The sequence below is a fragment of the Cervus elaphus genome, chromosome 22 (genome assembly GCF_910594005.1).
Source record: "Cervus elaphus chromosome 22, mCerEla1.1, whole genome shotgun sequence".
In the NCBI taxonomy this organism is placed as follows: Eukaryota; Metazoa; Chordata; class Mammalia; order Artiodactyla; family Cervidae; genus Cervus; species Cervus elaphus.
The window spans coordinates 60,261,560-60,275,980 of NC_057836.1; the positions used below are offsets into that span (position 1 = coordinate 60,261,560).

Here is a 14,421-nt window from a genome sequence, read left to right on the forward strand (position 1 = left end):
AGTCCCCCGCGCACGTTAGATACAAATAAAGAACTGCGGGGCATTGGACGACGAGGAGCTGTCGGCACGTGTGTGTCGATGACACAGCAGAGGTGAGTGACGTCTGGGCAAACCTTGAGGGGTGCACTGGGCTCCGCAGAGAACACAGCGGGAAAGGGGATTCACAACGAAGGGGCTGATGCATCTGTGGTAGACTGCATTTTCCAAAGAAGGCTGCAGCAATATCTCTAGCCTCATAAAACCTTCTAGAAGTTTCCACTCTCCTATCACGATGTGACATTTAATTCCCTTCCCCTTGAACGTGGGTGGATTTATGAATGACTTCCATGAATACAATATGGAGAAATGACACTTAGTGACTTGAGGTTAGATTAAAAACCAGCATTTAGTTTTTGTCTGGTTTTCTTTGGCTGCTTGCTTTCAGAACCAAGCCACGATGCTGTGAGGAAGCTAAGAAGGCCACGGAGACTCTCAGCGGCGCCAAACCGAGGGCCCACCTATGAGTCTTGTTGAGCTCAGAGCCAACAACCAACACCGACTTGCTAGCCACGTGAATGAGGCATCAGGAAAACAAGTGGTCCAGTCTTCAGTCAAATTGCATGGAGCAGAGATAAGCCAATCCCCCAACCCTGGCCAAATTTCAGATTCATGAGCAAAAGAAATGATTTTTGTTGCTTACCAACTTTCAGAGTGGTTTATTTCACAGCAGTACGTTTCAGGAATAACATGCAAAGGTAAAGAAGTGAGAATCATCCTGGTGTTTCAAAACATGACACAAATAAAGGCATGTTTATATATACAACTCAGCTATTAGAAATGGAAACAGAAAAGTATGGGAAATGTTTGGCACGTTGAATTTGTGATGTGGAGGGGGAAAGTTTCATCAACAAAGTGTTAATAGTGTTAGTGTAATACAGTTGTCTTTGCAGTCAGCCACGCTTGGATTAATTATTCATGGCTCTGCCAGAAGATGTTCTGGATGTAAGTGTATTTATCCAACAAATTTTCTTGCTGGTAAAAGCAAATTCTTGTTGAAAAGAAAATAATAATGATCTGCTATTGTGTGTGCTCTGGAGATGAAGCCCAGTGTGACAATTTCAAAAGAAATCAATTTATAGTTTCTACTACTAAAGTGAAAACATGATATTAACATAATTTCAAAAAATTACAATCCTATCTGAAATCTTCTAAGGAGGCTACATCCCCACATTCTTGGGATAAAAGGACATCAGTCCCATTGCTTTTCCTCCTTGCATTTCTAAGATAACCAACCAAGAGTCTCTGAAAGAGGTAAAATGTATCACTGTTCTTTAATGCCAAGAATCTTATTTTCTATAACCCTATGGTGGGTGCATGCTAATTGGAGAGAAAAAGATTTAGAATGTACTGAATTGTTTCCTGGGCTGTGGGTGTCCCGAATTAAAAAAAAAGTTTTAAATTCTTTTGACCCTAATCTAGCGTTTAGTTGAAAAAGCAACATCCTCAAGCATCAGAAGAATTTATACTGAGTGTAGGAGTTTGGAAGTGTAGGAGTGTAGGAGTTTGGATTCCTGGGTTACAAATAGCAGATGACATGTACCTTCCTTCTGCTCTCAGCTAAGCAGCCCCTCCTGGGATACTGGGTTCAGTTCCTGACAATATGTTGCAATAGGAACATAGACAAGTCAGGGTGTGTTGGGAGGAGAGGGACTTAAATGGTGGCGGAACATAAACCTGTGTCACAAGATGAAGAACTGGAGAGAACAGGAATGTTTCCGGGGAGGGGAGGAGACAACTCAGCGGGCACGTCGTGTGCTCAGGCGTGCAGTCATGTTCTACTCTTTCCGACCCCATGGACTGTAGCCCACCAGGCTCCTCTGTCCATGAGGTTTCCCAGGCAAGAATGCTGGATGGGTTGCCATTTCCTTCTCCAGGGGAACTTCCTGACCCAGGAACTGAACCCACGTCTCTTGCAGCTCCTGCATTGGCAGGTAGAGTCTTTCCCGCTGCATCACCTGGGGAGCCCATGGGCATGTTGTTGTTCAGTCCCTATGTCGTGTCTGACTCTTCGCGACCGCGTGAACTGCAGCACGCCAGGCTTCCCTGACCTTCACTGTCTCCTGGAGCTTGCTCAAACCCATGTCCACTGAGCTGGGGATGCCATCCAACCATCGCATCCTCTGTCGCCCCCTTCTCCGCCTGCCCTTTATCTTTCTTAGCATCAGGGTCTTTTCCAGTGAGTCGGCTCTTCACATCAGGTGGTCAAAGTAACGGAACTTCAGCTTCAGCATTAGTCCTTCCAATGAATATTCAGGGTTGATTTCCTTTAAGATGGACTGGTTTGATCTCCTTGCAGTCTAAGGGACTCTCAAGAGTATTCTTCAGCACCACAGTTCAAAAGCATCAATTAGACCCTCAGCCTTCTTTATGGTCTAACTCTCATATTCATATTGATTACTGGAAAAACCATAGGTTTGACTATAGGGACCTTTGTCAGCAAGGTGATATCTCTGCTTTTTAATACTGTCTATGTTTGTTATAGCTCTTCTTCCAAGGAGCAAGCATCTTCTAATTTTATGGCGGCATGTTAGCCACTTTTAAATAATGAAAGAGCTTTCTTGCAGGAGAGCTGGTAGCATAGCTCTATAGTCCCAAAAGCACAAGAGAAAAGAATTGGGGAGCAATTTAGGGGTGAAGAGAGTGAAAACTGTCCAAAGATGAAGTTGGCTATGGGGGAGGTAGGAAGTCCCATCTCTAGAGACATTCAAGTAAATTATTTTGAAAGAATTCTAAGTGAGGTAGGAGTTGGATGGGACATCCTGCAAAATCCTCTCCACCACTGAGACTGAGCTGGACCCTGGGGGCTCCTGGGCTCGGGAGCCTTGCTGTGTCCTCTGTTCCTTGTTTGTAAGGAGTAGACTCCATGGCCTTCCCTGAGTTCCAAAGAGCAGGTTCCAACTAAAGCTAATCAGGGAAAGAAGGTGATGTGGAGACCAGGGAGGCACAGTCAAGAAACAATAGTGCAGCCTTGGGGCAGGGCCCTGGTTCCCCTCAAGGGATACGCACAACAGTATCTTTGGGCTCTTTGGAAGAAAAGCTATGACCAACCTAGACTGCATGTTAAAAAGCAGACACATTGCCAACAAAGATCCACATAGTCAAAGCTACTGAAACTCCAAGACTTGGGTCACTTGATGTGAATAACTGACTCACTGGAAAAGACCCTGATGCTGGGAAAGATTGAGGGCAGGAGGAGAAGGGGACGACAGAGGATGAGGTGGTTGGATGGCATCACCAACTCGATGGACATGAGTTTGAACAAGCTCCAGAGGTGGTGATGGACAGGGAGGCCTGGCGCGCTGCGGTCCATGGGGTTGCAGAGTTAGACATGACTAATCAACTAAGCTGAACTGAACTTGAGCTCTTTACAGAACTAAAACCCCCAACAAATGGAAGAGACCACCTGAGGCCAGATTAAAGGAACCAGAAAAGTGTAACAGGAGGTCACGGAATGCAGGCCCTACACACACCCAGATCCTTATCGGTAACCCCACCCTTGAGCCCTTAAACCACTGCTGTAAAACTCCTCACCAAATCCTCCCAGGTGAGGACACACGGTTTTTCAAGGCAGTAGCCCAGTGTGTCCTCCTTTGCCCGGCAAAGCAATAGAGCCATTCTTTTCTACTTCACCCAAAACTTTGTCTCTGAGATTCGGGTCGGTGTTGGTGCAGAGAGGCTGGGTTTTCAGCATCACTATTGCCACGAGCTTTGAGCTGCTTCAGAAGCCCCATCCCATCCTCTCAGGGCATTATCGGGTATGTTCCCACATGTACTCGTAACAGAACCCATTCTTTCTACTTCTGAATCCTGTCAGTGGGACACTTCCTGACGCCTCAAAGCCTATGAAATCCTGGTGGTAATTGATGGTTTACCCCTGCCAGCTCCATGGAGGCCTCCCTGGGCCACAGCTGCCCACTGTGCCAAGCCATCGTCCCGCTGGTCCCACATCCACTGCTCTGACAACTCCCTCAACATGGCAACACCTCCCTCTCTTGCGTTCCACTGTGCAATGGTTGTCAAGCCAGGGTCCCATAGTGTTGAACAGAGTTTATGGGCAAATAGCTGTTCCTGTTTTCTTCCTCTTGGACTTCACTAATAGTTTCCAGAGACTGAGTTGGGATAATCAGAGAGCAACAGATTTTGGTCTGGCTTAAAACTGCCTTTTCCCAGAGGGATGTTCTCATCATCCTTGAGCAGCATTCTAAGTCTCCAAACCCTTTTTCCTTATGGTCAGGTCTTCTTAGGTTGCTCCTTGGTCCTTCGTAGTAATGTCTTCCCCAAGGGCTTGCTTTACCAGCAGGCACACACCAGACATTCTGAATCCTAGGCTGGGCAAATGAGACTCAAGCTGGGGCCTTGTCTTCTTCCCTTTCCCCTATCTTCCTCTATCCTCTGTGATTCTATGAGGTGTGAGAAGAGAGGAAGAAAAAGATAACGGGAACACATGCTTCATGGTAGGGGAAAGGAGAACTATGCGGTGTGGATGGTGTAATTAGAATTCTTTTCTGTTTATTTATTTATATTTTATATTGGAGTGTAAATTGATTTACAATGTATTAGTTTCAGGTGTACAACAAAGTGAATCTGTTATATATATATACACATATATATACAAATGTCCACTCTTATTTCAGATTCTTTTCCCAAATAGTTTATTACAGAGAATTGAGTAGAGTTCCCTGTGCTATACAGTATGTCCTTGCTGGTTATCTATTTTAATATATAGTAGTGTGTATATATTAATCACAACCTCCCAATTTATCCCTCTACCCCATCTTTTTAAGTGAATTAAAAAAATTTCAGTGTGATGTTTATACTACTAAGTAGTGGGACTAAAAGAAGTCCTCATATAATTTAGCAATTTCAAAGTGATTGGTCAACCTGCACAGAATTTCACTGCAGAAAATCTAGTCTATGTCTCAGGGGGGAAAAATACTCAGAAACTTGCTGATAGCATTTGCAAAACAATTTTTATTACTCATCCAATAGTAATTACAAATTTTGAGAGATCAACTAAGAAAAATTTGTATATGCTCTTTATAAAGATATTTATGTACACATCTGTCTCAACTGATACTCTCTAACTTGTGGGTTAAGATATAGGGTGCTGTGAGTTTTCTTGGAAGAGCTATGGATGGTGGAGAAAGAGGATGTCTGCCATTCACTTTGAACAGGCAGAGGAAGAACTCTATTTAGCTCTTCCAACTGAACCTTCCTTACAGGTGAATAACTCGGTTTTGGTACTTGTCAGAAGGGAAAACAAGCCAATTCTTTGAATTCTTACATATTTCTTCAGAGCATCCTTCAGTAGGTCCTTCTCTCTTATCTTTAAAAAAAGGGATGCATGCACAAATCTGTGTTTTTAACACTGGACTCATGCTGAAGTGTCCTGACACTCATTAACTCTGGAGCCAAAGTGCTGATTGCAAATCCCAGCTCTGCTGTGTGATTGGCCGAGTGACTTCACTCCCTACCCTTCGGTGTTCTCATCTGCACAGGGGGGTGAGTGAATGACACCACCCTTACGGGCTGTTTGTGAGCTAGTATATGTATAAAGTGCTGGAATTTTGCCTGGTACCGGTTAAGAACATGTTGCATGTTAACGTTATTAATGAAGAGATTAGAGTAATGCCTATTACACCAGCAACCGAAAGAGGTCAGTTTCATTCTCTCAACCAGTATTATTGAATATATATAGCAATGACCCCCAGCCAATGAAATCCTTCTTCCCAAAGTGCTTATATGAGGAGGGGAGAGGGACAGAGGAGCAGAGGAGGAGGGGAGGACTAAAAGAAATAAGCAAAAAATATATTATTTCATATATTATTTCAGATTTATTATGATGATCTAAAAAATAAAGCAGCCATATTTAAAATGGATAACCAACAAGAACCTACTGTGAGGCACAGGGAAGCCTGCTCACTGTTGTGTGGCAGCCTGGATGGGGGGAGTTTGGGGGAGCAAAGGATACATCTATATATATGGTTGAGTCCCTTTGCTGTTCACCTCAAAGTATCAGAACATTGGTGGTTAATTGGCTATGCTCCAATACAAAATTTAAAACTTTTTTTTAAAAAGAAAAATAAAGCAGAGAAGGAAGATAATAGATGTTGGAGGAGGAAAGAATACGACAGAGCAAACTCTAAGTCAGATGTCTTGAGGTCGGGTAATGTTTGGTGTGGTCCATATGAGCAAGGAGGCCAGAGTGGCCAGAAGGAGAAAAGAGAGGAGGAAGCCACACTTCATGAGGTCGGAGGGGTTCTGGCTGGGGTGGCAGGGAGATCCTGGGGTGGCTTCAGCCACTGTCGCCATCCGTTGACTGGTTTAGGATAAGAAGCCACTGGAGGTTTTGAGAAGAGGAGAGAAATAACCTCACCTATACGGTAAAGGATCACTAGGACTGTTGGGTCGGCCGTGGGGGCTGGGGTGTGTGGGGAAGTGGGTGGGCGAGTGGAAAGATCAAGTCAGAGGCCGTTATTGAGAGATGCTGGTGGCTTGGACCAGGGAATCAGCTGTGGGGAGGGAGATGGCAAGAAGTGAATACTTCCAGGTATATTTTTGAAGGCAGATCTCACCAGAATCTGCCAAGGAATTGAATGCTGTGTGTAAAGGATAGAAAGGCTCTGAGAGGACAGGTATATTTTTCTCTTTTGTTCAACGTCACGTCCTGATCACCTAGATAGTGCCTGGTGCTCAATAAATATGCCTTGAAATCAATGAAAAGGGTAACTCTGATTTGTATTACGATGCCCTCCTTAAACTCAGCGAATAGTAGAAAGCAGCTAAAACATCTACAGACATTTCTCCAGAGAAGACATGCAGATGGCTAAGAGGCACATGAAAAGATGCTCTACATCAATAATTATTAGCGAAATGTGGATCAAAACTACAATGAGGTATCACCTCCCAGCGGTCCCCTGGAGAAGGGAACGGCTACCCACTCCAGTGTTCTTGCCTGGAGAATTCCAAGGACAGAGGAGTCTGGCGGGCTATAGCCCATGGGGTTGCAAAGAACTGGACACGACTGAGTGACTGACACAAATACACATACTTATACACCAGCGTGTGTAAACACATAGCTGGTGGGAAGCTGCTGCTTAGCACAGGAGCTCAGCTTGGTGCTCTGTGATGGCCAAGAGGGATGGGACAGGGGTGGGGCGTGGGAGGGATACTCAAGTGGGAGGTGTGTATACATACAGCTGATTCACTTCCTCCTACAGCAGAAACCAATAGAACATTGTAAAGCAACTATACCCCAATTAAAAAAACAAACTACAGATAAATGAAGTCCTGTAGTAACTACAGTTTCAGCATTTAAGCAACGAAGCCTCTTCCTTGCTTGAAGTTAGAGGTGGTCACTGCTGCATGCCTGGCCCTCAGCTGCCAATGACCAGGACTGAAAAAGGCTTGAGTAACTTTCTGTAATAGAAGAATACTTTATTACAAAATATTCATTGTGAACAAACAGAAACCAACAGGAAATACACCTTCGAGTATAGGAAAGACTAGCTTATTTGGAGAAAACAGAGAGACCTAGGAAGTGGGGATTCTGTCGTGTATCCTCACTAGACAACTGCAAAACATACTGAAACACAGTCAATAAAATGAGAGCATTAATACCCAAGGATTTCATGAGGTAAAATAAGTTATGTACCACATTTCAGACCATCTATGAAATGCCTTATCTAGGTCATATTCTAAATATTAAAAAATACAATGCATTTTATTTCATCTTTTCCTATTAGTATACTGCAGCATGTGAGAGATAGATGGCTACATAATTGATGATAAGCCCAGGATATGGTGATTTCTAATCCCCCAATATACATTTTAGAGTTTAAGGGTAATCAGGTTTGTTGATGTCCTTGAGTGATACATAGAGTTGGTATACAAGAGCACACCCACGTTTTGCTCTGTAGTGATTCATGGAGACTAGAAGCAATCTTCAGGATATTACAAAGCACCTGTCAGTTCTTAAAGATGACATTTGATAAAAGGGTGTTCCGTTCCAGACCTATGTACAGGGAACCTCGACTTTCTCCTGTCCTTCCAGTCACCCCGCGGGGCTGTCTTCAGGTCTGCTGGGCAGGACACTGTCCACAGACAGCTTCAGGGTCTCTATTCAGGAGATGTTTAGGGGCAGCCAACAGCCGTCAGCCCGGAAGAGGGCCTGCGGCGAAGGTGGAGGTGGGGGAATAGTGTGGAAGCAGAGTTTGCACAGCAGACAGAGGTTTGTGCTTTTCTAATGGTTACTCCCCTGGGTCAGGAAGATCCCCTGGAGAAGGAAGTGGCAGCCCACTCCAGTACTCTTGCCTGGAAAATCCCATGGATGAAGGAGACTGGTAGGCTACAGTCCATGGGGTCGCAAAGAGTCGGACACGACTGAGCAACTTCATTCAATGGTTACTCAGGGGACCCAATGACTTCCGTGTGGCTCAGATGGTAAAGAATCTGCCTGCAGTGCAGGGGGCCTGAGTTCGATCCCCGGGTGGGGACGATCCCCTCGAGGAAGAAATGGCAACGCAGTCCAGTATTGTTGCCTGGAGAATCCCACGGACAGAGGGGCCTGGGGGGCTACAGCCTGTGGGGTCGCAGAGTCGGACACGACTGAGTAACACACAAACACACACGCACACACACCCCGTGTCGTGGGGTCACCCACAGCCCCGCTCCTGTTCCCAAAGCTTCCGCCTGCCCCCACCCGCATGGACCCCCCAGCCCCGGCCCCAGGGGCGGAGGGCCCGCCGCGCCGCAGAGCCGGCCGAGGAGCCCGCCTCAGCCCGGGCCGCTTCGCCGGCCGGCGGGAAGTTTTCCACCCCCGGGCGCGCGTGGGCATCGCGCGTCCGGGGTGAGTGCCCCCGGGTTCGCGCCGCAGCCGCCGGGAGAGAGCTCCGAGCCGGGGCGTCGCCAGGGCGGCAGAGGCAGGCGGTGAAGCGCCGCTCCTGCCTTGCCTCAGGGCGAGCCGCACCCGGCAGCGCGTCCCTTTAACGCGCGCGCCCGTCAAGGTGCCCGCGGCCCTCCCGACCGGCCGGCAGCCTCCCTCCCGCGTCTCGCTGGCCCCGGCGCTCCGTCCCGGGGGGCGCCCCTCGCCCGCCCCCGCCGCCGTCCGCTCGCGGGGCTCGGCTGTCACTTCACTTTCCCTCGGCGCCCCGCGGGCGCGCGCGGCGGGGAGGGGGCGGGGCGGCGCGGGGCTCGCGCTCTCTCCCGGGCGCGCGCGCGGACGGCCGGGCGGCGGCGGCGCACGGCGGCGGCGGCGGCGGCGCACGGCGGCGGCGGGGGCTCCACTTTCCAGGACTCAGGGGCGGCGACAGCGCCAGCCGCGGGCAGCAGGCTGGGCAGCCGGAGCTGGAACGGCCGGGCGCGGCGGCGGCGCCGGGGGTGAGTCCGGCGGGCACAGGCGTGGCCGGGCGGTCCGCTGTGCGGGGCGGGGGTGCAGGTTCGGAGACCGGACGGCCCGCGGGGACGCCGACCCCCGGGGCCTCGTCAGCGCCCCTGCCCCCCGCGTCCCCTCAGCGTTCTGTCCCCGGGCTGGGGCTCGATCCCGCGACCGCGCGGACGGCCTCGCTCAGGTGCCCGAAGCCCCGCGCCCCTCCCCCTCCCTCCCCTCCCCCCGGCGCCCCCTCCCCCTTCGGACCTCGCGTCCCAGTCTTTCGCCGCCCGCCGCCCCTTCCCTGTCCAGCGCTCCCGGAACCAAGTCTCCGGGAAAGTGCAGGACGAGTGTCACGGGGAAGTGCCGGCCCGGCCGCACGCGGGGTCCCTGCGGATCTGCCCCCCATCATCGCCGCCCGCGGGGTCCCTGCGGGTCCCTCCTCCACCCGCGGCCGGGGGCCGTGCGGCGTCCGCCCTGCGGCGGGCCGTGTGTTGTCCCCGCTTTGTGAAGCCCGCAGTCCGCGGTCCGAGCCCGTTTTCCTGGTCTCGGTCCTCCGCAGCCCCGCTGGCTCGGTTCGAAGCCGGGTTCCACCCCCAGCGCCCCCCTTCCGTCTACTCCCGCCGTATCTCCTCGCTCTCTGGGTTTTCATCCTCTTGCCCTTTACTATTTCTAATGAAGATGAAGCGGAGCTTCTTGTGGCTTCGCCCCCCGCCCCCCCACGACCGACCAGAAATGTCCAATCCATCTTCTCTTAAGGAAATTAAGGCCGCTCTGCAAGGACCCCGTCCTGGCTCGGTGGCTGTTAGACCTATTTGCATGTTGCCCAGATTCACCGTTTTGCATTGTGTATTCTTGAGCGTGTACGCAAATATTTTTTTATTTAAAAGTGCAGAAGGAAATGGTAGGGTTTACCTTAAGAGTATCTTGCCATCTCGCCCTTCAGAAAGATTTTAAATTCTTCTTGGTTGTTGTTTTGTTTTTTTTTTTTTTTTTAAATCTTCGATTCTTAAAAAAGTATGCTTCTGAATAGGTGAGAATTCGTTCTGGACCTTGGGAATCTAAAAATTTGTGTTGACTCAGTTTGGATGCCCTTTGGCTCTGGAGAGTTTTGTCTGTGGGCTGATGCCAGTGATGGAGGGTTTGCATATAATGTCATACCCCATTATAGAAAGGTGCTCACCGCCACACCATAGCACCTTTTCCTCAAATCTTGGGTGTTCCACTATTATTTCCTGCATAAATATCCTTGCAGGTGAGTTAAAGGTAATATAAATAATTTAATTTTACATTTTAGAAAAGTTTAGAAACCCGACTGGGAAGGCAAGTGGCAAGAAACAGGACCGAATTAAGCGTTTTCCTGTTGTGAAAGCTCAAAGGAACACTTGCTTCTGCAGTCTTATACTGCGAGTTTTATACAGTTTTATACCGTCTTATCTGGACGGTAATCCGGATTCACGGAGTGACTATAGTTGTTTCTATGTTATCGATAATATTTATCACCAAATCATCTCATTTCTATGGAACATGTGAGTTTATTTTCATATGTTGCTAATTTCCAGGACTGTAATTTACCGTATAGAATACATAGCTAATTCCCTTTTAGATAATTTTTGAGTTGAAGAAAGAACAGTATTCAGACTTTTAATCTAACACTTCTTTGAGGAAAGTTCAATTTTACTATTTTATGTTTAGAAACTGAGTATTTGAGTGCAAAGTAAAAATCTTAATATCTTTGAAACTATCATGGAAGAGTAGCTCTGTGTTTATAACCCTGGGATTCCAGTTTATCTTCACTCTAGATTAGATAATTGGATCCAATTAGCTATTTAAGAATTCATCTTAAAAGTAAGCGCTGATTTAGAAGATAACATTCACTTCCTGTATTTCTCTTTTGTCTCTGCCCTGCCGCTTGTGGGATCTTAGTTCTCTAACCAGGGATTGAACCTATACCCTCTGTGCTGGGGACGCAGGAGTCCCTTGAAGATAACATTGAGAGAGTTTTAATTCAGGAAATTAAAAAAAAAGTGGTTTATTTTTGGCTGTCCTGAGTCTTGGTTTCTGCAGGGGCTTCTCCCTCGTTGCCTCGAGCCCGGGCTGCTCTGCGCTGGTCTTTTCGTCGGTGGCGGAGGAGCCCGCGACTCTAGGGCGCGCAGACTTCAGGAGATGGGGTGCAGGGGCCTAGTTGCTCTGCAGTATGTGGGATCTTCTAGACCAGGGATTGAACCCTGCATGGGCAGGCGGATTCTTTACTATTGAGTCACCAGGGAAGCCCAGAAAGTTTTTTTTTTACTCATTTGTACTTTAAGAGAGACAGAACACCAGTCTTGCAGCTAATTAAAATGTGTATAGACTATTTTTTCTTCATAAAAATTAGTTGCCACCTAAGTAGTGCAGTAATTTTTCCCCACACTGTTTCTGTAATTAGACACTCAAAAACTATTAATAAAACCCACAGAACTTCCCCTTACTCTTAGTATTTGAACAGGATATGAAAACTTTGTTTCTGAAAGCTTCTTTTATAGTGGTTATTTGTGGCCTTAGGTGAATTTATCATCCATAGGTTGATTTGGATGAAATAAGGCTTCTTAGGTCAAAAGTGGAAATTTTTTTTCCTTACTGTGAAACTGTAGAAATTATACATCTATTTGGGTATTTTAATAGTTCCCTAGTGAGACTAATTTTAGTCTTCTGATACTGTGGGGCAGTTTATGAAATGTGGATTTCAGACTGTGGCTTAGATTATATCACTGAGTAGTCTTTTAAGTAATTATATATGCTCATGGCATTATTAGATATTATGTAATTACACATAAATAAGAATATTAAGATGAATATGTAGCTTTATAACTAGTGTAATATGCAACTGAAATTCTAGGCATAGTTTATCAAACTAAAACTGGAGCTTCAGTAAAAAAGAATTTTATTCCATTTAGGTTTTCATGTATTTGTCAACTAATGGATTGCTTCCAGTTTAAGACATATAAAAGGATTTCTCACTCGTTTCACATATCTCAAAATATTGCCAGCAGCGTTTTGCTGCATGTGAGGGCCTTTCTCTAAGAATTACTCTCTTTCTTACTCCCATGCACAGCTGTTCTCACAGGCTCTTATGTACATACTTACAAGGGTTTAAACTCATATATATATATATATATATATATATATATATTTTTTTTTTTTTTTTTACTGAAAGAAGTAAGCTGAAAAAAAATTCAGCATTAAATCCAAGGATGAGAATTTTATGTGAAATAAAAATTAAAAAAAAAAAAAAGAAAGCAAGAAATACGTTAGGACTGTTTGAGCTGGATGTGGAACATGCTGATATAAAATCTCGGGATTCTGTTAAGTGACTCGAGTGCTCCTAGAAGATGCTCCAGCTGAGGAGACGGTTGTGCTCGTTTACAGGGGAAAGCCATCGCGTTCCCCGCTTCAGAGCTGCCTGGGCAGACCTCTCTTTCTTTGGCGTGGAGGAAGGGAGCTGCTGAGGGTGATGGGGCTGTGTCTGGTGATGCCTTAGTGAAGGCACTCAGGATTTCTGCTGGCTCCTCACCGGCTCTGCTTCCCGCGTCCTCACTTCTCCTTCAGGTTTGTCTTAACCTTTCTCATTTCAACCACTTCAAGTTCTGTCTCATGAAATCACTTTGATTTAGAGCAAGCTACAAGTGAAATAGAGCGAGCTATAAGTTAAATCTTCAGTGAGGAAGAATTTTAATTATGGTCAGCTAGCTCTACATTTGGACCAGTTCTGGTAATCAAACAGTGCTTTATTTGAGGTATCTTTCTCTTACATATTAAGTCTTATTTTTGATCCAGCAAATACAGTTTTAACTCTTAATTTGACTAAGAGTTACATAGTATCTTTTTCAAAAGGAATTTGTTCCCATTTATTTGTGGTTCTTAAAGGGGTACTTTGTGGTGTTGATGTCACTCCTTAAAGGTAGTTCTGTGTTTTGAAGAGAGGCGCCCCAGAAGGTAGGTGTACCAGCTCCGGTAGTTATGAGGTGGCAGTAACATGGTGAGAGTGTGGGCATGGGTTTTATCAGTTCGGTTTTGGATTTGTCAGTAAAGTCTAAGCTAGTTGGGTCACAGGGGATGTACTCATGGTAATCAGACTCAGAAATCAATTATGATAGAATGATTGTTAGCAAGAGAGAACTGGAATTTTTTTGTGCATTATCTAGGTTGTAACAGCTTACCCATGTACCAAGATATTGAGAAGATTGAGTTGGTAATCAGAGTTGCTTGTGGAGCAAAGGGACTTTGAAAGCCTCGAGGTATGTTTCATCCAGACCGTGGGGGGAAAGACAGGCCCCTAATGTCTCCATACAGCCTTCATCTCCTGTGGAACCTGGTTGCTTGGTAAATTGTTGGATCAGGGCTGGCACCGTCCTGCAGTTCAGCTTCTATTTAGAATCACGGAGGCCTCTGTGTTCTTCTGTTATCACAAAGGTTACTTAAAACAGTTGACTGACTTAGAGGATTTTAATTGTAGCCCAGCCGGAGGATGTATTCATGTGGTATTGGTGCCAGCATTTGCTCTATCCCTGTGTTCTTTGGCCATTTTTACTGACCTCTGTTACAGCCCCTAGCAAGTAGTCTTACCCACTGAATCAACTTGCTTATCCTAGGACTCAAGAGCCCGGCACAGTGCCTGGTGGGTAGCGCAGTTTTTTTTCTTTTTCGATGACGCTTTATTGACACATAATTCATGTATTGCAAAATTCACTCTTTTAAAATGTATAGCTCAGTGGTTTTTAGAATATTTAGAGCTGTATATCACCATTATCTAATATAAGAACATTTTTATCACCCCACAAGGAAACCTTGCACTTCTTAGCTTTGTACCGTTCCCATTCTTCCCTCACTCCCAGCCCCTGGCAATCACTCACTGACTTTTCTGTCTCTGCGCACTCGCCGATTCTGGACGGTTCGTGCCATTTGTGGCCCTTTGTGCCTGGTGTCTTTCACTGAACATCGTGTTTTCAAAGTTCATCCACGGTGTAGCTTGCACA

At 46.5% G+C, this 14,421-nt stretch overlaps 1 protein-coding gene across 7 annotated transcripts in view; it reads left to right on the top strand.

The window, feature by feature from the left end:
• Positions 1-9,310: 9,310 nt before the first annotated feature.
• Positions 9,311-14,421, top strand: part of LOC122680161 (cyclin-Y-like protein 1) — a 256,180-nt gene continuing 251,069 nt past the window's right edge. For all 7 annotated transcript variants that reach the window (XM_043881201.1, XM_043881202.1, XM_043881205.1 and 4 more), the window contains exon 1: positions 9,311-9,417. The gene's annotated coding sequence lies outside the window, so the exon portion shown is untranslated. The remainder of the gene's footprint in view (positions 9,418-14,421) is intronic.